We start from the raw sequence: 21,109 nt of genomic DNA, 5'->3' as shown, positions 1-21,109 counted from the left end.
GGTGTGCCTCTTCTCATTTATGTAGTGGATAAGGAATCTCTACACCTAGAGACTAGGACAGATGCATTCAAACTGACTGGTTTAACTAAAGGAGTCACAAAGAGTTTCTTCATTAACACAGTTAAATGAAAGCGATTGTGCTACTTGTTTGCGTATCTCAATGATTCTGAACTACAAACCAAAGCCACGTGGGATGTTTAATAGTAGAGTGAAGTTCTTCATTGTTATAGGTGTTTTTTTCAGAGTGACTTATAAATAAAATTAGTCAAGAGTCTCAACGCTTGAAGAGTGTGGCTTTTGTGATAGAATTTAAATTTTATATCCTATTTAGATTTTCTTAGTAGGGGAACAGAAAAATCACTACAGAGTGAAGTATTAAAAAAATATTCCATCAGCCTTCAAATGAGCCATTACTATTCACAAATAACCCCCATCAACTTTTTATTCAATTTGTTGTTCTCTTTTCCACTGTTAATTTACCCTTTAAAAGTCAAAAGAACTGTTATTTGATCTAAAATAGATCCTTCTTCTATATGACTTACAGTTCTCTTTCTGTACCTCACTATTAGTTTTCTTTCTTGCTCATAGCCATTCATATTGTCTTCACCTATCATCCTCCAATTTTTAGGTTGCATCCCACAAAGAAATATGGCTTTTTCCAAAGCAGTTACTATTTTTCTGCACAACAGCACATTTTCCTAATATTTTCCTTATTCTCTTTTGTATTGCAGCAGTAATCCCCTTGTCCTCTTTGCCTCCTTACCATTATGATGTTTTATTGCTTATTTTTACTGACCTCAGTGAATTTCTCTGAGTTCACATAGTCATGTTTCCCTTAGTTTTAATTCCCAAAAAGGATGTCAGGGTTTCTGGCCAAGATAACTGACTGCTATATCAGTCCCTGATGGGAAGGATGCAATAAATGGAGCACAGATATTAATAATGAAATGTGGTGACAGGATCACCAAAAGCTCTTTCAGACCCTGGCTACGCAAAATATCCTCTGGACCTTTCCCACTAGAATATCTTCTCTCATTTGCCATCCTCTTACCTCTGAGCCCCCTGGTGCCCAATACTTTGATTCTTAATCTGATCCCAGAAATATCAAACAAGCATCTAAAGGGTCAAAAACTGAAAGAAGCACTAAAGAAAGAAGAGAGTGCCAGTGTGAGATATATAAAAAGCTACAGAACTGGCTCAGTTTGAGGACAGGAAAAAGGGAACTAGGCTTCCCTGTACTGTGGGAGACACAGTTAAGTTCCAGCTTTTCCATAGATTTTCTGAGTGACATTTGCAAGTTGCTCAGCTCCATACCTCCATAACACACTTAAATGTAATGCTCCAAATTTATTTTTAACAGTTCATGTAGTTCCTAGTGTGACCTATGTGTCCCTCACATAAAGCACAGATAAGGGAACAGCTGCATAACTTATCCAAGCAAGACAGGCAGAAGAAAGGGAATGTAGATTAGAAACATGCCTCATTTAACAGAGGATGTTTAACAATGAACTCTCAGCTATGGAGATGAACTCCTCCATGGGCAGGTCTTTCTCCTAAGCAGGATTGTAGTCAAGGTCGCCCCCATTTCCAAATTTGAATCAATTCACACTTCCTTATTTAATTCTGAATAACAGACGGTCTTTTGTCATAGTGCTGCTCAGGGGATACTGAAAGGATCAAGTATTAATGGTTTTCTACTACCTGGTTCACTGAGGTCAAGACCCTACCTTTTATCTCCACAGCTCTGAGTATGTACACTGACAGAAGAAATTCAGGTACAGAGACAACAGACCAGTATGTCTATATAGAGAGGCAAGGGAAGCCTGAACAGTGAGTGTGAGCACAATGTTTAGCACTTCTCAGTTCCTTGACTGTTTTGAACCCCTCCAACTAGCTCTCAGCTGTGGATACAGGACAATCAGTGCCACTTGGCCTCAGTGGTCCTCACTTGGTTCTGACCCCTTTTTATTTGGCAGTATCAACAGACTGTTAGAGGCCTTAGGTGAATGAAGTTTTTTAGGATCCTTGTGATGTCTAAATAGTGGTTAAAGGCTCCCCAGGCACCGCTAGCTTAGCTAAATTAATCTCCCTCTCCACTCTTCGGAGAAAGTCAGGAAGCTGGAGAAGAAATTCAGACCTTTAGGACTTTAGCCCTCTTCTGCTTTCTGTAAACTGCAGGGGAGGGCTGAAGTGACTAGCCTCCTAACCTCACTGAATTGGGGCCCAAATTCTCTTGGGGGTAATTTCCTTCCTCACGTTCACACTGGGGATAAAAGTATATGTAGGTATGAGAGGCAGAGTGACCAGGACTAGAGCAGAGAATGAGTGCAGTGCATGTATTTAAGGATGAAATATTGTAAAATTTGGCAATGAGGCCAGGACTTTTATGTGTCTTCACCAAGGAGAAAAGCCACTGGGGTCTTTTTGACTAAGAGGGCCTCATCACATTATTCCTTTTTAAAGTTTTCTACTTCATTTACTCCAGTGCTGAAACCTGCTGCTTTTCCTTTGCAGAGCTGGAACACAAGATCCAAGGGGTTTTTTTCTTAAAACATGCATGAACTAAACCGTTCTTACAAAATATATTAATAATATTTTTCAAAAAACCACAAACCAGTGTAATCCCAGTAATTAAGAATAAGTGCTTATTACAATTATTCATTAAGAAAAAAAACCCATAAAAATTCCTAGTAAGAACATTGCACAAAATATGGTTTAATTAACACAATGTTCCCTAACCCAGAATTGCAGGGTGTGGACCAAATACTCCACACTAACCAGACTGCATGTTTTGGACCTTCACCACATTCAAAACATCATCTTGGCAAATGGTACAGAATCTGCAATCCTGATTCAGCTCTTTTTAAGGACAGTGGTGAAAAGTCCCATTGTTTTGTTGGTGGTTTTTTGTTTTTGTTTTAATTTGGGTGGGTTTTATTTTGCATGTTTCATGAGCTATACCAATGCCTACAGCTAAAGACAGAAATGTCAGTCTGCAGCCTGGCACCGTTGAAGGTAGTGCTTAACACTGAAAGCCTTGGACGAACACAACAATCACCTGTGTTACTTTTTCCAAGGAGGTGGCATCCCTAAACCTTCCTGTATGCAATGACTCTTTCATAAAGTTCCAGCTATGAAAAGTATGCAAATTCAACAGAGACAAAGAAAATAATTAAAATTTTGCAGCAGTGCAGGCCAACAGCTCCCCCTGGGCTGGGGCAGGGGCTGATGGCACCAGGCTGGGCTGGAATGGGGACCTGGGCCATAGGTCAGCATGGAGGAGGCCCCAGGAGGGGGTGAACTAGAACAATTAATGCCCTCAGGATCCTGACCAAAGGAAAACACAACAAACCAGCTGCAGACCTTCACAGACCTCCTCCTGGTTTAGGTCCAGGATTTGGAGCAAGCCCCATCCTCTGTGCTGCGTTGACCTGCCTCTGTACAAAGTGACACTCCTCTGTTCCTCTCCCACTTCAGGCCTGGGAGCATCTCCCTTGTGTTCAAACAGACAGGGGAAGGGAAACAAGACTGAAACACCTTCTGGAAACTTCACAACACCAACAACAAGCGTGAGGTGCAAAGAAAAAGAAACAGAAGTGAGTGCAAGGCTCTGATGAAGATGAAGGATCTTGCCCAGCCTAAGCACCTTTGTACTCAAACCTCAGTAAAATATCCAGTCTCATTTGACCCCTCTATTTCAGTCATCATTTAGTTGATAGAGTAATGCTGTAACACACACAGAGTTTTACTGGCTTACTCCTAATATTCCCTAAAATTAGTTTCATGCTGGAGACTTTACAGCTAGTATAATGAAGCACATCGTTAATAACTGTTTCTGAGATGAACTTAAAAGTTTCCAGTTATCTCAGAATCACACCTCAGAATTCGTATTAGCCAACATTTTAGCAGCCACGTTAGCTTTGACGGCATTGTTTTTATACACTGACTGGGATGTTTGTCATTCTGCCACAGTTTTAAAAAAGAAAGTTGCATAATTCAAGGACCACTTATAACCACTAGGGCTGAAAACCTTCTAGCGCCAACAACAATGCAACTGATTCTACTTTGACTTGACTTTGACATGAAAAAGTTGATTGCATAAAATCGACTGGGATTCATAAACAAAACTGCCATGTTTTGAGGAAGATCAGAAAACTTGAATGCTTTGACATAGCCACTGTGTAAAACATTCCTGTTTCATTATTAGTTATCTTCTATTACCCATATACATAAAATATCATATTTGTGATCCCCTCAACTACTTTAAATCACAACCAACGTAAGTTATTTTTCTCTACCTGTTTCAAAACATACTTTGTGTGGTTATGGATCATCCCACAGTTTCTGCTAGATCAAACAGATGAAACAAGTGAAATCCTGTGCACTGGTGACTTGAGTGCTTCATCTGTGCTTTTAACAAATATGGAACTTGAGTGCCAAAGTTTAAAAGTAATTATTACAGCATTTAAAGTACAGCAAGCATGCAGCATGGCTTAAGCTGCATCCAAGTTCTGTTTTTAGAACAAACTTTCTCCTAAATCACTACAAAAGACTGAATATACCTGTGACTTTCCAAATTTGATTTACAACATCACAAACACTTGAAGCACAGGAGACAAGCTATATCAACCATGTCATGGGGAGATGGGGATCCTCAGGAGACAGGTTTGAGGTTAAGTTTTAGAAGCACGTACCAGGAAATCTGCTCCAACAAAATTACCTGTAAGGTAAATGAACAAAGACCAAATTGTAAGAGCAATTATCAGAAAGAGCGCAAAGAAAACTTGTGCATTATGGACAAGACTTGTGACAGGAAAGCCACCACTGAACAGTCACTTACATACAAAACTACTTACAAACACATTCAAGGGAATCCTTCACTCAGAGTTGATCATTTAGACATCCTGGCTTAGCCACAAAAAGAACATAAGCTTAAAATCAAGCAGAAATTGCTTTTAGGAATGATGGTATGCCAGGTGTTGGCTTTCAGTCAAATGGGCTATAGTAGAAAGTACACAATGGTGGCTAGTAGTTGTATTTAACGTTTAAAGACCCAGAGAAGAACAAACCCCCTCTGGTACTTGTGCATGACAGATAATTAGGTACTGATGGACAAAGACAATAAAATTAATTAAGCTGTTTTCACTCCAGTGTCATCCAGAGGGACTATTTACATGGTCTGAATTACTACACAGAGAGGAAGAAAACTACTTATACAGTCACATATAGAAGGAAGTTTAGCAGCCTACTGCCCTGCTGGAATATGTTGGAATGCCAGCAGTTAAACTCCTTTACTTGCTTAGAGGCATAGCTGCCTTGCCCAAGATGAATATGTGCCTCTATGTTGCACACTGACATCCTGAAAAGTCCTGAATTTGTGGGAACATCTACAGATCACTGAAATTAATTCAACATTAATCCCTCATAAGTACTTTTCCTCATAAATATGTGTGCATGGGTGTCTATGTAAGTGATCCGAGTGCCCATGCAGGATGTGGCAATTGCAGATTTAATTATCTCTGCAAGAAGAGTTTAAAATTCCATCACCAAGAAAGCCTTAACTATCTGTTTGTCAAGTGTGATCATGCTTATGTCACTGTTTCCACCCACCCTGCTATTTAAGAGGTCCCAATGCAGTTATAGTGATCTCTTACTGATTCTTATCTCTCTTTTCCTTTAAGTGGCTTGTTATTATGCCTTTAAGACTGTCATGTGGCAATTAATAATATTTCTATTATACTATATTGTAAGAATAAACCCAGCAGTTTCCTGAGTTGGTGGAAAACTGAGTTTTACACTCGTCAATCTACACTCTGCTGTTCCAACTTCTTTCACAAATCGGGGATCTAAAATATCTTGCCTATAATTGTTAATTTTCTATGTCATTTTCTATTACTTTCAAACAGTTTTGTGGATAATTAAGATTCCCTCAGGTTCTACCCTTGGAGAAGGCCATTAAAGATAGAGACTTGCAGTGCCCTTCTGGAAAATACAGTCTGTAGAGAAAATCTGGTTTAATATAGAAAGACTTTATCTTTCTATGTAGATATTTTAACTTTGCAGTTTTTCCAACCAAATATCTTGATGCTTCAGTGAAATCATAGTTTTGGTGTTAAACTTCAATTTCTTCCTAACTTTTTATGTGGTCTTGATATTTGAGACTAGACATCTCAGATGCTCAGCATGAATGGGCTCCAGCAAGCCTAATAAATAGATGTAAATTCAGGCAGACAGTCCCTTTTAGGTCATTTTCACTCCATACAGGCACCTGTAACAGACTGTTACCAGCGCCTAAAAGTACATGCAGTGCAGGTGCCAAAGCTGAAAAGACTAGACTGCACCTTTGGTAGTTCCAGTAACTTTTTGCCACTTCCAAAGCCCTGTGTTGGCTTCCAGTTTTCACCCCAATTTCTTTCTTTGGGATCAGGTCAGTAAATTCTCCTCATTCTTTAGCAAATTTTTATTGTTTGATGTTCTTCCTCATCATTCTTAGGACAGCAGCCCATGACTGTAGAAAGCAAAGTCTTCTTAGCGGTACTTTCTACTCCATCATCAATATCCCTCCTGTATTCAATTCTTTCTTCCTGGGCTTTTATCTTTGCTGAGGACTAAGAATAATTCCTGCCCTGTGGAAACTGTGATTTTTTTTCTTCTGTCTTGCAATACTGATGAATTATTGTAGCCTGACATGCTCCTTTTTTTCCTGCACATACTTTATTATTAATAAAGTACAGATATATTTTTAAAAAATTATTTCTAAACTAGCAACCAACCGTAATTCATTTTCACATCTATCCTAATTTTTCTAAATATTTTCTGTATATCAGTTATTGTTTTATTGGAAATTGCCATTTTTTTAAACAGAAAAGCATCATCAGATATTATTGCAAATATCCACCCTGAATCTCCTTTGACAATAACTAGGCTTTTTTTTCCTCCAGTTGACATGGAGAAAAACTGATCATCATCCTCCTTACTACAATACATAGTACCATACTTTTATACTTTGTTTAGTCTTGACCAAATAAAGTGCATTCAGCCTTTCCATAGTGATCATGCACACTTGTGTCAGTCTGGGTTTCTCCTCTGGACTTTCTCCAGTTCTTCTGCATTCTTCTTATCCTGCTTACAGTCTTCTTAGCTTCATTGACACCATGTAAAAAGTATATTTATTTTTTTTTGTAACACAATCTTGTTTCTAAAACATTCCAGAATAAAGGTGGGTTTGGGTTGGTTTGTTTGGGTTTGGGTTTTAGTTTTGTTGTTTGTTTTGGTTTTTCACTTTTGTATAAAAGTCAGATTATTAAACTCTATTGAGATACTTAAATTCTTAATAAATATTACACTCTACTGACTTACAGATTTCAGATAATTTCTGTAATTTAGTAGGATTTTGCACTGCAATTCTCTGTGCAGAAGTGCAGTTATTCTGTTGGATAAGGTAGATAAAATTATGCTAGTTATTTGCTGTGGTTTTAAGTTCACAGTCCCCTCTGTCTCTAGTGGACTGACCAGACGTCCTCTGCTACTTATTTCTCCTTTACTGGTCCTTCTCCGTTCTCGAACACACATGTATTGCTCCCTGCCCTGTTGAACTTAAGGCCATGCACTTTTATATCTGAGCCTTGGCTGGACGAAATAGTGATGAAGAGGGCTACAGGGCCCCTGCACCTTACCTTGAGGTCTCCTCCTTTCCTCAGTTGCTCAGTCTGCTCAGTGTTCTTGTTTAACCAAAGAAAATTCTTCTCACTTCAGGAGTCATTTAAGTGTTTGCAGATCCAGAAAGCTTGTTCTGCAGTACGTTCCTGACAGCAGAAAAGGTCAAACCTTTCTAAATCCCTAAACTCACATTTGCAGATCACCTTGCAGTCAGCATCTTCTCATGAGGAACATGCTCCCCATATACTGTTACGGACCCACTCAAAACTCACCTAACTTCAGACCCTGATGCAAGAACCACCCTAAAATAGGATTACCTTGATTGCCCTTTGCACAATCCTACAGTTTTGTGCACTGCACAATTCTACAGCTATCTGTACTCAAAGAGCAAGGACTATAGCTTGCAGAGAAGGACTTGAATGCATCTTTCCAAGTCTTTATCTAGGGTTCTAGTTTTCCAAAAAATTATGGGCAAATTATGAAATAGCCCAATTAAAATCTAGGTGAGCTTTTTATTTTCTATAGGTATGAACACCAAATGGTTAAACTCATTGCTTCTGCTGGAACTCCAAATCTGTACTCAGAATTTGTTTCTGGACCTTGGACAAAGGACTTATTCTACAAGTTTAACATTTTTAATCAGGAAAAAAGGAGAAAAAAAATATTTCCCCAAATCATAGTGATGTTCTAAGGACCAATTTCTTAAAAGCTTTTGTAGCCTTCTGTGACATCTTTAGAAAGAGCATACTTAATTAATTACTATTATCATCATATATTCACATGAAGGCTCAGAGGATGAATTGTAAATGCTTTTAAAAACTACTATTTTTCTTTAAGGGAATAAATTAAGAATGTTGACTTCTGGCATAAAGTCTAAGGGATGATAGATGCAAAGAGGCCACAGCACAAAGGATCTGTCTAAGAGGCCAGTGGTTACACACATAGTAGCTGTGTATTACAAGCACTTAGATGGTCATAGCCACACATTTGTTGATTAAATGGTGAGAGAGTTTACGTCAGATGGTCAGCTTGAACACCATTCTTCAGTGATGAGAGTGTCCCTTCAGCAGATGTACAGCTTACTAACTGCTGCAGTTCAGAACTGAAAAATGAGCTTCTCCTGGGCAGCAAAGGGTTTCTACACAGGGAGGAGGACACTGAAGTATGTCTTTTGTAACAGAAGATCTAGAAAAGTAGTTCAGCACGTACATACAAAAAGAAGACTTGAGCATTCATTTCCTCGTTGTCTATGTTATTTTAAGCGTCTGTCACCAGGTAGCTGTCCTCAACCCTTGATCTGTCCCTTCTGCTGAGTCATTACAACCAAACCCCTTTTTTCCTGGGTTAGTTTCCAGCTGTATATCTTCCCTAGTACAGTGAACCTGAGGCAGTACAAACAGAGGGAACACATAAGATGGTAAGAGTGAAAGAGTTGCTTAATTATTTTAAACGCACATCTAATATTTATGCCAAATAGCTAAACATGGCCTCTGGTAGCTGGATAGGCAAATTAACCCCATCCTCATAGTCATGTATGCAACATAATACAGATACTTGTAGAGCTTATCCAGAGTCAAACAGAATCAATATTTTCTAGATATTTCCTGGAAGGATACCCACACTGATAATTCATTTTAAACGTGTCTTCATCACTCAGTATTGATTAAACTGTAGTTTCATCACAGCTCATATAAAGGGCAACATTTTCTTGCAGAGCTAAGGATCAGATCTAGAAAGAGATTTGGATCCAAAGTATCACTACCCATTTCCTATCTCCACTCAGGGAACAAAAGAAGTCATATCTATATCTGTTGTAGAAGATTGTCTGAAGGATTATTTTCACAAGGCCAAACTCCTGCTCATGCTGCCATGGTTAATCTCAAATTGCTCAAATTGCTTAGCCCAATTATGTTGGAATTCAGGATTGAACTGACTCAGCAATAATTTCTGTGAATTTTCTGTGAAATACAGCTGCATTAGCCAAAGTCTGATAAAGTAAAAGTGGCAGCCCTTGAAACTATTATCTGCACAGCAAGAGGATTTATAGTAAAAAAAAAATAAAATAAAATAAATGAAAGTATAAATCAGAGCAATTTACAAGAGCGCTCAGAAAAACAAAGACTGAAATAGAAGATAGGACTGAGTTGCTAATGGCAGTTATTACAGTGTCATTTAAGCTTAATTAATACTGGTAATGCTCTCCACCTCCTTAACTACAGTGGCATGATAACAGATGAAAAATATTATCTTCTCATTCACAGCTTTGAGGAACACATAGGATTATGTAGACACAGAAGAGATCTGGCCAACTAGTACTGTGTAATCACACAACTGCATTGCTCGATCATGAAGCATATGGCGTAATATTTGTTTGCTGGCAACAGGCAGAAGAATACATAATCAGATTACACTGTATTTAGAGCATCTTGGACTTTTTTCTTTTTTTTTTTTTCCCCACAATCATTAGGTGTGTAAAACTGTCAGAGGTTTAAACAGGGAAAGGTTCTCACTATGAACTTACGGTATCTTCTTATTACTGTTTGACTCTTGCATTTGTATGTAGTGTAGTGCATTTTCAGATGATGTTGCAAAGTGCGTTAAGACAGTGGCAAGCTGAAGTCAGATACAAGTCAGAGGACACTCTCCTACTGCCTGAAGTGAATTCCTACTCCTTTCCTTCAGTGTAACAACTTCAGATAGACCAAGTGAATATACATTTGCCTGAACTTGAACAGAATGTAGATACACAACAGAAACCAATCACAGAAAGTATAGCTGGAAGGAGTATATCCAGAGATCTCATGTCCATCTTTCCACTTAAACCGAGTTTCATCAATGTTACATTACATCAGCTGCAGCTTTGGTTAGCTATGATGTGAAAACCTCCAAGGACAGATTATACAGTCTTCCAATGCTACATTATCCCACTCCCACTAAGTAAAGAAGCTTTTCCTAACGTTCAAAGATGTTCAGCCTCTGGGTCTTTTCTCTTCTCATACATCTGCCACTATTGAGAAGATTTTGGCTTTTGCTTTACCATTCCCTTGAAAGTAGCTTTAGGCTGTGGTTACATTGACCCTTAGCCTCCCCTTTGCTAGATTCAGTAAGCCCGTCAAACTCAACCTCTCCTCACAAGTCATACTCTCTAGGCCCCTAATCGTCTTAGTGGTTGGATAGATTCTCACCATTTTCAAGACTGAGTGAGATGGCCCAAAACTGTACAGAATATTTCATGTGCATGCGCACCAGCACCATGCAGAGGGTAATGATGACTTCCTCAATTTGTTGGACATGCTTTCCTATTCAATAAGCAGTTTGTCTTATCTACGATGAGAGCACACTGTTGGTTTATATTCAGCTTGGTGTCCACCATAGCCTTTTCAGCAAGCCTGCAGCTCAGTGGGTCAGTTTGTGGCCTGTAATGATACCTGGTGTTATCCTGCCCTAGGCACAGAAATTTAGGCTTCTTGTTGAGCTTAGTTTCTGTTGGCCTAGTCTTCAAGCTTTTCAAAACCCCTCTGGACTGAATCTCAACCATCAACATGTCGATCACCCTACTCAAATTTAATGTAATCTATACATTTCCTGAGGATGTGGTCTGTCTCATCATTTGAGATGATAATGATGATATTCAACAGTATCGGTCCCAGTATTGACCCCTGGGGTACTTGTTAATAACGGCCAACTACATGTCAATGCATTGATTACTATCATTTGAGTCCCATGGTCAATTCAATTATGAGCCCATCTAATGCACACTTCATCCAGTGCATGTTTCCTAAGTCAAAAGCCTTATGAAAGTTAAAGTATCTGATCTCTGCTGCTCTCCCCCTGCCTCATAGCCAGCCATTTCATCATATAAGGCAGTCAAGCTGGTCAAGAATGACCTGTCCTTGGTAAATTTGTGCTTACTGTTCCTGAAGGACTTTCTTGTTTTTCCAGTGCTTGTAAATGGATTGCAGAAGTACATGATGTCCAGTCTGAGGTGAGGTTGGCCAATCTTTCTGACCTGGAGCCTCCTTTGTGCCACTCTTAAAGATGAGGGTAATATCAACGTCTTTCAAGACAGGGACTTCCTCCGATCACTATGATGTTTTTGTAGATAACACAGTCATCCTGCAATCACACTTCAATGAATGCCATCTAACCCACAGATGTGAATATGCTCAGCTTTTTAAAGTAGTTTTGAATTTGTTGCATCCCCACTGTTGGCTAGCCTCCTTACCAGCCTCCTATAGGCAGTGATCTGGGAGGATCTTTGTAGTGACTGGGGCAAGAAAATCAAGGAATACTTCAGGCTTTTCAGAATCATTGTCACCAAATTGACTCTCCCATTCATCAGCTACTGCCATGCTTGTTGAATCCCTTCTTCCTACATCCCTGGCTCCCAAGTTTAGCTCCACCTGAGCTTTGACTTTTCTGATGTTTTCACTAAATGCATGATGATCACTCATATGTATTGCTGTCCTTGTTTCACTTCTATGCTTTGTACATACTGGTTCACTAAGAAGTTAATTGCTTTGCTGAGCTGGAGTACTGTCAAAATTCTCCCTTTTTCTATAAATGGTTGTATGGGGAGATGTTGCTGAACTTTCAGTAAGTTTTCTTTAAAAGCTAGTTAGTAAAAATACGCTCTCTGGAGCATGTTGCCCTCTCATGACAGCCTCTGGTTGGATTCTGCATGGAAGTTCCCTAAATAAGCTTAAGTGACTTGTCTTGAGGTCCACAATGCTAACTCTGCTGCTTCTTTTCCTCACTTCCTCTGGATTTTGAGCTCTAGTACCTCAAGGTCACTACAGTGCAAACTACCATCTACAATCACATTCACCACCAATTTTTTGTGGGCAGAAAGTCAAACAGATGTCATGAAATTTTGCAGCTGGCCCATGCCAACCGAGGAGAGAGGTTAGGATGCGAAGTATAGAATTACAAGACTCATTCCTTATTCATGTGTGTGAGATGTCCCATTCCAATTGAGGCACACCAAATGTGGTTTCACACGTGGTTCTTGCACCTTTCAAGCATTCAGGCACAACATGATTTGACCAGTTACTACTTAACACATACACACTAATATTGTTAAAAGCAACTGTTGTGCCACCATTCGCTTCTTTCTTGAGCTAGATGTCCTTGGAGTCAGTCTTTCTACTATTACTTATCTATGATGCCAGATAATGGAAGCATTTCACAGAGGTGCTGGAGAGCTTTTATCTCAGTTGGCTTTAAGATTCCAAGAAACAAAGTTCTTTAAATTCAGGATGGGGGCTGTCCTCCTCCTTGCAATGAACCGGGGCCCTTTAATCATGCTGACTTCACCATGACTATGCAGTATTCAATGTAAACTATATATCTCTTACAAAAGCTAATATAATTTCATACTATTAAGAAAGTTCATTCAACTTCATACTATAAAGACTAATTGGTACAATAGTTAGGGAATAAGATTTTCCTAACACAGACTTGTCTGGCTTCTCTAATACTCATTCATATTAGACTCTAATATAAACTCTATATGCATATAAACTCTAATACTAGAAAAAATTCACCAACAGGATCTAAAGAGTTCTTGCATTGTTTGCACAATACTATCTTCCCCTTCCATCAAAAACCTCCCGTGGGAACATAAGTTTGTGATCAGGAATTCTGCACTAATTTTGCTGCCATTTGCCCACATTACAGTTCAGCCTTTGAAGGCTATGGGGAGTTTCACTTTAGTCACATCTAGTTCTGTCAGGATTGTGTTAGAAAGGGCACATATTATGCTGACAGACTAAAAACTTGCAACTTTATGTTGCCCCAACAGATGCTTTTGCTAGTAAGCATCCAGCATACCCAGTCTGTCACCTGTACTACTGCCCTTGCTGTGACAATGTGTGCCGGAAAGTCATGGAAACTGGTCAGAGCTTTATGGAATCAGATTTCCTGATCCTAACACTCTTCCTTTCTCTTGGGGATTCCAGAAGAGTGCCACTGCTTTACAATGCACTCTCTCGTTTGTGGGTAGTGAAGTACGGCTACATGCTTACTTCAGTTCAACTGAGTAGAATATAGTTCCTAGCTAAATTTGCCTCCACATGTTTTCACAATTTCACCATCATTCATTCCTCTCCATTTAATATGCATGCCTTGGATAAAGTAACAGCTCGGTCTTCAGCTGTAACCTAGCCCTATCTTAGAGCCATCCCTCTGCCAAAAAGCTGATTATCTGCTGGTGTAGTTGCACTGGGTTGCTTCAAAACTGACTTCTAGCTAAAAACGTGACAGCTCCAAATGCCACTGGACTTTCACTTCTGCTTTCATCCAGCAACCCACATTTGAAGATACATACATTTTATGAAAACCAAAAACATCCTAATGAAACCCAAATTACTTTGCTATCTTCAAGAGTAATCATATTAAATTTTGTGGCTTGCAATATGCCAGTGTTCAGTCGGTTGGTTAATCACAGCTCGGCTTGCCTCAGCTTCAACCAGAACCTCGTGGTCCAGAGCCCAAAGAGCTGGTACCAGAACTGGCAGCAAATCTGCAAACTCCCTCCCTTTGCTGTAAGACCAGCTCTCCCCCACCTTTTTGATTGTTTACACTAAAAATATTGCTATATGAAGAAAAAATAGGTAGCTTTAAATTTTACAGTGGCACAGAGAACATGCTAGCTGCCCCTGTGTTTTATCTCAGGCCAAAAAAAAAACAATCTAGAAAGGAGAATTTCAAATAAAACTTCATTAATATTTAACTAAGCTTATCAGGAATAGGGGAACTGTCAAGCAGTATGGGGCATCGTGATTATTAGTTGTTATTTTCACATAACCTTTGCTACTTACTCATATAAACAGCATTTCAGTCTTGATCAAGAAAAATGAGTCCATTTATGTGAAGAAACAAAAATGTATTTACATTCTGTTATAGAATATTTTATGGCAGTCTTTTATATATGTGCGTGTATCTGCCATGTAAGGCATGTGAATTGTGTTTCATGTACATCCAGAAAAAAAAAAAGATAATTGGCTTATTATTGTTTGTCAAAAGCCACACGTATGGTATGGAATTTTGGTATTTGTTTGACAGCGTACCACAAAAAGTGTGTGCAATACTTTTGGCCCAAATCATGTATTTAGAACTACAAACTTACAACACATTTTTCATTCTTGAAGTGAATGATTAAATTTATATATATATATATATATATATATAGTACATTTCTGAAAAATGTGCTGTGAGACAAATGGAAGCGGAGTGCTGAAGAAAAAGCTGGGCTGAGAGCCGGGCAGCCAGCAGGCTGAGCAGCCTGAAGGTGCCCTGCCCAGCAAGCCCAGCCATTCACCTGCTTGAGAGCTAACTGGAGAGCATTTCATTTCATAGCGTCAGCATTTTCCCAGTGTCCTGTTACAGCAGAAAATTATCAGCTGCTATGAAATGTTCCTTTAAATTATTATTCCAGTACACTGTTTGCTTTGCAAGTGGCACATATAGATTAGAACACTCAAAGGTCTGTCTTCATGTATTTTGTCTGCAGTGGTGAAACATGGCCAAAAAGACCCATTATCATTAGAAAGGACAGAGTTGATTATGTGCTGCTACATGGACTGAAATACTTTATATCAAAGTTTCTTAAGTAAATGATTCAATACCAAATGTGTGAGGTTAAAGAACTCAGCTCTTCAGTTCCCCAAGCACAATAATCTTCTTCTGTGACCTTCTGCAATTAGCAAAAGTTGTTTACAAACCCAGAGATTTGTCCATGAATTTTTTGCTGACGGTGGTGGGTCATAGCCAGCAGGAAATGTTTCGTGAGGGCCCACTGAGAACGTAACATGGACTTACTGCTACATGAAATGCTTTAAAATGTGTAACCCAGGCATTGCATGAGTAGCCTTTATTCTAAAACAGGAATTATTTTAAAGGAACTCGGAACTGAAATTCTTCTGACAAAATGGAACTATTCTTATTATCTTTAAAGAAAACATGATAGGTGGCTGCTGTGGCCATGAAAGCAGTTTGCTTTCTCTATAGAGCTTGGTAGAAACAGGTTTTCTTTACTAAGTCTCCAGTTGTGCCTCTGGGAAGAGCACAGAACTGCCAGCCACCCAGCTGCATTTCATGTAGTGCTGCCAGGAACAGCGTGCCAATATTTGTATAAACAGCTTGTCCCTGTTGTTTTACTGGGAAAAAAAAAATATCATGCGGTTTCCAACTATGTCCAACTTTGAACCTTCCTGCATCTTGAAGGATAATCAGATTTTTGAATTAAGTAAGCAGGAAGTGGAACTTAATCACTGAGCAATCCGGGGGAAGGACCTGTGCTCTAGTAACATGCCTGAGTTTTGCTGAGCCATAGCTGTGGGAAACACAGGGATACCAGAGTAGCTCTGAAACACTACCTGTGAGACTGTGATAGCAAGAATTTACTACAAAGGAAGTTTTGTTCACTGTGCTGTAATAATTACTATCAGAACTTACAGACCCTCATACCCACCTACAGTGTACTAAATTTCTCAAATTCACTCTTATATAGTTGCAAAATAGAAACAACTGAGTACTCTGTGGCTGTGTTCATTGCATATACATAAGCATGTTAAGACTAATTAAATACTCTCTGCTGCTTTTGCGGCTTTGGTGTTGCAGATACTCAGCAATCCCATTGATATTCTTGTTCCTTAACATTTAAGTACACAGAAGGATAGTCTACACTAATGCAGAGCAGATTTGGAATAAATTTCCTTGAGTCAGTACAATAATACCAGTATAACAGTAATTCAAATGTCAGGCTCCCATTTTTCAACTTTAGCAAAGCACTGCTTTTTTCCTTCCATTTCCTGACTTGGATTTTTCATTTGCATTACAGACACAGGTCACAGAAATACTTGTTTTCATATAAAAGCTTCATGTCGACCACTTTTTTGTATGTTTTAGGTTGCAATTATCTTTTTTTTTTCTTTTCTTTTTGTGTAGGAGTGCTGTCAAATACTACTATGAAATGCCAAAGCGTAAGAATCACAGCAACCACTGTCTCAATACTCAGAAAGTGTCTAAAAAACCCCAACAATAATATAACCCTTCCCCCAAGCTTTGTGTTCTCCCGGAAAAGTTCCAGATTCTTCTGAACTAATAGAGTCCCCTTTTAAAGAGAAGACAAATCTTTTGAAGTCTGTTTGATCCATTTATTTAGGGTCTTTAGGGGGAAATTTTGTGCACATGCCAAAAAATCAGTGGGAACTGAAAAGTTCCTGGTTGAGCTGGACAGAGGGTCATTTCTCTGAGCAGTGAAAGGCTCAGCGGCTGCAAGTCAGAGGGTTCCTAAGGAATGTAAGGAGGCATAGTCACATGCATCTTGCCACATTTACAGAGAAGGAGCTCGAGTAAGCAGCGGTCTGTAAACCCACAGATCACTGTCCCACACCAGTGACAGCGAATCAGGCAAGTACAACTTGGGAGCATGCCCTTAACAGCTGGCAAGAGGTTTTGGGGTTGGATGTTTTGAGATTTTTCTCTCTCTCTTTTTTTTTTTTCTTTTCTCCCATTTTTCACCAAATCACAGCAGCTACAATGCTGGCATAATGCAACAGAAGAGAAATTCACAGACACAGTAATGAAAATTCATTCAGTTTAACTTGGCAACTTAATGGGTAAAAAAGCATAAACTTATACCCTCCAATATCTGATACTGCTGTAAGGAAGGTTTCAAAACTCCAGTCCAGTAAGCATTAAAAGACTAAATTTAGGAACTGTTACCTGAAACACCAAAATGAAAATGTTCCCTATTTATTCAGAAGATGCTATATCAAGCCTGGTTCTGCCTGTCAATAATTATGTGCATCAAATTTCCAGAATCATGTTGAAGACAAGCACAAATCTACATTGCTTATTCAAAACAGCTCCTAAAAGCAGATTGTTAAGAAATAAAGTTATTCTACAGAATATCTAATTTTTCCAGAAACTTTGAATTACTTCATTGGCTTTCATGACACAAATGTATGCAAATAAATCAGAGGTGAGCTGACACTAAATATTAGCCTGTACTGGTTTATATCCAGTTTCTATACAACTAAAACATTAAAGCTTACTAAAAATCACACATATACATCATTTCAGTATAGTCCATGAACATTTTCTGATATTTTTATGCTGTTTATAACAATGAAATACAGCGTACTCAAGTAAAGACACCAGAGCAACTGTGTTTTTCTAAGTAAAAGCCATTTAGCCTCTCTCAAAAGAAGTTAAATATCTCACTATGAAATTACATTGCTAATAGAAGATGTAATCACTTCTCGGTTGAAACAGTAGAATGAAGAATTCAGATAAGTAGCATTTGAAATTATTACTTTCACAACACATCTCAGGAAATACCTAAACTTATTCACTGTGCCAACCAGAAAATCATTATGAGAAAGAACAGCCAGATGTGGTTTAGTTCATTCAAGGAAATTCCCCCCAACATGTTCCTTCTTAGAAAGCAATATCCAACAGTTGTGCATAATGGGCAAGAAAATTTTAGAAGGACCATTCACTGATTACAGAATCACAAGCAAGGCAACAGAAAATCATCTATGAGAAATGCAAGTCCTTGACCTTGCTTACAACCTCCTGTGAGAAACTGTGCTGATGAGACCCACCATCGCCACAGCAGATGTATTGTCTCAACGTTGCTATAGCAGGAAACTCATGCCATTACCACAGTGAATAAATTGTTAAGGCAGGAAGATAACACCACTGCCACGAAAGAGATTTCAGGCAGGAATATAACACCACTGCCACCGCAGAGGTTTATCTATACATTGTTAAAGGAGGAAACTGACTGACGTCTTGGAGCAACGGGGGAGGCTGATCCTGCAAAACTTAACCAAACCCCTGTGCATGCGCCAAGACTTGGGGTGAGGGGGTCAAGGTGCCTGGAGGCCCCTTGATGTTGGGCACGTACACCATTGACAGGTGGAAGGTGTGGTTAAGCAGAACAGCTTGTAAAAACTCTATAAAAACATGGAACCAACTGACATCGGGCAGAACGTTCCCCCACCGGACTTGGAAACTAATTGGACTGTCGGGACGCTGCAGCTCCGGGGTGTAGCTATTGCTCTGAACTCTTTCCTTTTCTTTCCTTCTTTCTTTCCTTCTTTTCTCTCTCTCTATCTCTTGCTTTCTCTCTCTTTGCATTCACAGATGTATTGTTGGGCAAATAAAGTTCCTTGGCTCTTGACTCCATTTTGAGTCTTAATTCTGTTCCCGAGAATACAAACAGAGCCATGCTCCGGTCTCAGACCGGCATGCGACACCTCCAAGAACCAAGGCACAGGATATAAAGTGTATTCAATATGAGGAAATGTATTATTAAAAGACTGTTAAGCATTCCTGGAAAAATAAATGGATGCCAGCCAGGGATGGATGCCAAAGGATGCTGGCCCTGTCTGTGACAATAGCTATGACTATATTACTCAGTCTTACTAAAATCCATTTACATTTTAAAAGAGTGGGGGAAAGGTGCATTCTGGTTTTGAAAAATATGCAGTGGTGTGTTATTTCAGTGACAGCAATGAGCCATCAACACCGGTCATAATTTTGTCTACTCCTATGGGAAAAGGGAAAGAGGACCACTGCAGGAGTCCCCAAATAACTCAAACAACCCAGTATAAAAGGGAGGGCCACTGCTCTGAAATGAAATAGGGAAATTCTGACTATTCCAGGGCACAAACTCCTCCAGTCAGATGTGTGTCCCTGTGCTGAGGGGCAAACTCCAATAAATCTTACATTTTATTTCCGTGAAGCCTTACACCCGTTTCTTATAATATACACAATCAAACTAGGAGCATGAACCTGAACAGCAGAAGAAGAAAAGCACTTGCACAGCCAGGAAAGGAGGAGAGGTGGCATGGCATTTTGGGAGACAGTCACTGAAAAGAGGTGTAGCAGGAACAGGCTCTAGATAGGGACTCCAGAGTACTGAATGTTCCAAGTGAAGCAGCACAATGGTTTGCAATTTTTATAGAAATAACTGATGAGTTTTCCAAAAGGAAACACTCATCAGATCGGATTAATAACAATAAACATGTTATTGACATAAGGAAAGGTAAATCAGCTCACGCTGGGCTTTGCCTTGCCAGAAATAGATTGTACTTGAGATAAATCATTGATAGCTTGAGTAGCTGCCCACTGCCATTTCTGCCAGCGCTGTTCTGAGGAATTAGCTTGCCTCCTTTCTTTAACAGAAAGACTTCACAATCGCAGTTACGGTGTACAATATTAACTTGCCTCTATGGGTGATTAATTTAGTCATGGGAAATGTAGGCAGTGTCTTAGGAAAGCAGACACAGAAAACCACCACAGCTGTCCCTCTCTCTTACTGTTGTTTATGATGCTGGAGCCTTGCAAAGATGGTTTATGTTTCTGTGGTGAGCAGGCTGATGCGTTGTGCTGGGGAGAGGAGAAAGGGGAGCTCCTGCCCAGCACCAGGAACCATCCTTTATTTCCCAGTCTCCTGGGAGGCAGAAGCAAGCCCAGCTCCACGCATTTTCCCACTAGCTTCCTCTTCCCTCCTTGTAGTGGGGGTTGCTCAGCCCCAGCCAGCCTCCACACACACCCTGGGTCTATTTCTTAGAGCAACTAGATTCAGCGTTAGCTCCAAGGTTTGACCTGTCTCTCTTGCATATATTCAAGGTGGGGAACTGCTGTGCCAGGCAAGTGTAGGGTCTAGAAAGCCACTTTGAGACAACCCTAAGTATTTGTGCCTCCAGAATAAACAAAGATGAATCCAGTGATTCGAGGTTTAATGTCAGAGCTCTTCCTATGAAATGCTTTACATGACATTTAAAAGGGAAGATGTAGCATAGCATGAAGTGGGGGACAGTGTAACCTGCTTCCTCTGAAATCTTCCCTAGAGGATTACATTACCCTTACCTCTCTAAGAGTAGCTTCACACTTTTCATTTAATTTGATACTTCCATTAGAGGACATAGCTCTTCTCTTCCTTAGAACACTACTTCTAAAACTCACCCTAACAGAAAACTTTATTTATAAATGTATTTAATATAGATGCATTTGTGTGTCTAACTCTGTTTCAGTACTTTTCCAAACAAGTGAAACAGCTGGGCTTGGGGATTTCAAACCCTCCTTCTCAGTCTGCATACAGAAACTGATTCTCCATCTCTTTCTTTCTTACTATGAAGTGTGTGGGTTTAGTTTAACATTTTCTAAAGCAATTATGTATTTGGCTTTTCCTTTAAATTTTTCGCTTCAGTCAGCTATATCATCAAGTCCAGTAAAAAAAAAAAATATCTGATTTCAGCTTTTTTTAAAAAAAAAAATCTGGTTTTGTTTCTAATCTCATGTCTAAGCCAAAACCTCAGGCAAAATGGGGGAAGAAAAAGGTCTTGTAGCTGAGAGAGAGAGACTTTATCAGTTTGGGGATGGTGGTGGGTTGTGGCTTGAGCTATGGGCATACATACTCTTCATATTATTC

At 39.4% G+C, this 21,109-nt stretch overlaps 1 long non-coding RNA gene across 1 annotated transcript in view; it reads right to left on the bottom strand.

The window, feature by feature from the left end:
* Positions 1-3,977: 3,977 nt before the first annotated feature.
* The window catches only part of LOC130149757 (uncharacterized), a 30,322-nt gene continuing 13,190 nt past the window's right edge, over positions 3,978-21,109 (bottom strand). The window contains exons 2-3 of the long non-coding RNA XR_008822006.1: positions 7,677-7,805; positions 3,978-4,720 (exon numbers count right to left, since the gene is read on the bottom strand). This is a non-coding gene — a long non-coding RNA (uncharacterized LOC130149757). The remainder of the gene's footprint in view (positions 4,721-7,676; positions 7,806-21,109) is intronic.

The sequence above is a fragment of the Falco biarmicus genome, chromosome 5 (genome assembly GCF_023638135.1).
Source record: "Falco biarmicus isolate bFalBia1 chromosome 5, bFalBia1.pri, whole genome shotgun sequence".
NCBI classification, from domain to species: Eukaryota; Metazoa; Chordata; class Aves; order Falconiformes; family Falconidae; genus Falco; species Falco biarmicus.
This window is presented reverse-complemented; position numbering and strand designations above follow the sequence as displayed.